This window comes from Pongo abelii, chromosome 5 (assembly GCF_028885655.2).
Source record: "Pongo abelii isolate AG06213 chromosome 5, NHGRI_mPonAbe1-v2.0_pri, whole genome shotgun sequence".
NCBI classification, from domain to species: Eukaryota; Metazoa; Chordata; class Mammalia; order Primates; family Hominidae; genus Pongo; species Pongo abelii.
The window spans coordinates 27606773-27610380 of NC_071990.2; positions in this window are offsets into that span (position 1 = coordinate 27606773).

A 3608-nucleotide genomic window follows, 5' to 3' on the forward strand; every position below is an offset into this window, starting at 1 on the left:
GCTCAGAATCTAGCAAGACTAACTTCATTGGCTAGCCGGATTTTTTTTTTTCTTTGTGACGGAGTTTCGCTCTTGTTGCCCAGGCTGGAGTGCAATGGTGTGACCCTGGCTCACCGCAACCTCCAATTCCCGGTTCCAGCGATTCTGCTGCCTCAGTCTCCCGAGTAGCTGGGATTACAGGCATGCACCACCACGCCTGGCTAATTTTGTATTTTTAGTAGAGACGGGGTTTCTCCGTGTTGATCAGGCTGGTCTCGAACTCCTAACCTCAGGTGATCTGCCCGCCTTGGCCTCCCAAAGTGCTGGGATTACAGGCGTGAGCCACCGCACCCAGCCAGCCGGGTTCTTATTTGGATCTTGAGATCCTTTTCGCAGCTCTCACGGTTATACGAGAATCCCGATTTCCTTGCTGTCAGCTGGGTGCCCTCAGCAGCTAAAGGCCATCTTCACGCAGGTGGCCCTTTCATCTTCAAAGCCAGCCCAACTTCAGACTCTTCAATTTCTCTCACATTTCTAATCTCTGACTCTGGGAAGAGCCCGTTCTTTTTTTTTTTTTTTTTTTTTTTTTTTTTAAGAGATGGAGTCTCACTCTCACCTAGGCCGGAGTACAGTGGTATAGTCATAGCTCACTATGATCTCAAGCCTCCGGGCTCAAGCAATCCTCCCACCTCGACGAGCTGGGACTACAGGATGCCCAGTTTCTTTTAAGGACTTACCTGATTAAGCCGGGCTCATCCCTGATGATTTCCCTTGCTTAAAGTCAACTGTGCTATATAACATACCCTAATCATATTCACAGTTCAGCGTATTATGCAGGTTTGTAATATCCAGGTGGAGGGGGAATTCTTGGGGGCTATCTTAGAATTCTGCCTATCTCAAGAAACAACAACTGGCCAGGCAGGGTGGCTCATGCTTCATAATCCCAGCACTTTGAGAGGCCATGGTGGGTGAATCACTTGAGGCCAGGAGTTCCAGACCAGCCTGGCCAACATGGGGAAACCTTATATCTACTACAAATACAGAAATTAGCCGGGCGTGGTAACAGATGCCTGTAGTCCCAACTACTCAGGAGACTGAGGCACAAGAATGGCTTGAACCCAGGAGGTGGAGGTTGCAGTGAGCTGAGATCGCATCACCCACTGCCAGCCTGGGCGACTGAGCAAGACTGTCTAAAAACAACAACAACAACAACAAACAAACAACAGAAATTAGAGTTGAGTAGAAATTTTCAGCATCACTAATGATCAGACAAATATTATAAAACCAAATGACAGATACAATAGATTCAAATCTCTTGTGGCAGAGGTGTGCACTGGGTGGTGACTTTAGGTTGCAGTTGGCCCTCCCATTAGGAAAAGTTACATAAGTTAACTTCTGTAGGGATCATTCCCTAATATTAATGTCGTCAGCACTACACTCTAAACAACTGAGCTAACTGACCACACAGAAAACAGACTGCTGTGTTTTCAGAAAGATCTGATTCAGGTAAAATCTATGTCATCTGGTGTATTAGTCCATTTTCATGCTGCTGATGAAGACATTCCCAAGACTGGGTAATTCATAAAGAAAAAGAGGTTTAATGGACTCACAGTTCCACGTGGCTGGGGAGGCCTCACAATCATGGTGGAAAGCGAAAGGCACGTCTTAGGTGGTGGCAGACAAGAGAGCATGAGAGCCAAGTGAAAGGGGAAACTCATGAAATCATCAGATCCTGTGAGACTTATTCACTACCACAAGAACAGACTGGAGGAAACTGCCCCCGTGATTCAATTATCTCCCACAACACATGGGAATTACGGGAGCTACAATTCAAGATGAGGTTTAGGTGGGGACACAGCCAAACCATATCATCTGGAGTTTCATTTTGAAACATAACAAAACCACTCATCCTCTTTTTCCTACCCCATCCACGTGACAGAAATAAAAGTAAGAAAACCAACCTTTGCCAGGGATGAATTATTCTCCTCTATGGGAACTTAGTCTTTCTCAAACCTGAGTATTCTGGCTGTGAGGTTGCAAATAAACATCCTCAGAAGGTGCTTCCTTCCCTGCGCCCCAACATCCCCAACCCTCTCAGGGCCAGGGACAAACTCAAAGCACTGAGGCAGCTCATGAAAATGACCCAATTTGTGCTGCCACGTGGATCAGAGAAATTTCAAGTGTGGGATCTTGGTGTTTGATCTCAACATGGAAGCATAACTATCAGGACAATAATCATCCAACATAGAAACAAGTTAACTACCAGAACAATATCTAATTTCTGAGTTTCTCTGAAGGATGGCTCTAAAGGAAAGTGTGAGTTTCTTCTAAGAGAAAAGAGTACTAATCTGTATAGTGGGAAAGGGCACTTTTAAATTTGCCAGGCATTTTCTTAGATACTATATATATATATATATTTCTTTTAATCCTTACAACTCCCTTCCATGAAGTAGGGATTATTATCTTTATTTAAAAGATGAGGAAATCAAGATTCAGAGGTTCAATGGGAAAGCCGGAATTAGGACATCTGATTGCTGAATTCCAAAGTCCACTCTTTCAAATCCTCTTAGAGACACAAGGTCCTATGAATTCTAAAGGGAACAGAATTTAGTATGCTGTCATTTCAATCGCTCTGGGAAATATGAGTGTTCAGTAATGGTGTTGGGATTAGTGGTAGTCTTCTGGAACTAATGCAGAATTGGATCTGTACCTCACATATTACACCAGAGGAAAAATGAGATCAAATAATTAAATATAAAAAAGAATATTCTAGAAGATATAAAGTTATTTTGTGAAATGACCTCGTAATGGGGAAAGGCATATCTAAGTTAAACATAAAACTTGAAGAAAAGACTGATAACTTTGGTGGTTGCATAGATACCCATTTTCACATGTCCCAAGCCACCCCAAAGTTCAAAGACAACAAACTAGACTACTTGTGATTCATGTCAAAACAAAGTTTAATCAAGCCATATTTAAGGAGACCCTACAAATCATAAGAGAAAGACCTAACAACTAAGTAGAAAAATTAGCACAGAATACTATGCATGTAACAGAAAAGGAAATACAGATGGCTTTTAAACATATAAAAAGGTGCTCAAGGACAATATAACCAGTTAAATGCAAAATAAAACTCCCTGAGGGATCATTTTCACATTTCAAACTGGAAAAAAACAAGATAAACTCTGTTGAGAAGGGCTCAACCATGCTCTCCAGAGTGTGTGAGAGACAGTCCTAGCTAAGAGTTGGGCTTTTCTTGTACAATCATTTGGAAACTATGAGAATCCTGGGGAGTGGCTCTTATTTCCTGGGAGGTACCCAGAACTAGAGTTTCTTACCTGTGGCCTTACGGTCAAATAGCCTCAGAGGTTCAATTCCTGGTGGAATTGAAAGTCCTGGAGCAGACCATGGATGTGAGCGGTGGATATGAGGGGTTTTTCCTTCTGTTGGCAATCTGATAGGTTGTGGTAGAGAATCATTCACACACTACTGCCTATTGAGGCGATTTCTTTAGATTTGAAGACAAAAAACATTAGTGTTAACGCAAAGGGGTAGAAAAACAATGAAGTTACCTTCGCGTACTTTTAAAATGCTGGTATTGAAAGGAGTCTGGAGATGAAAACTTAACC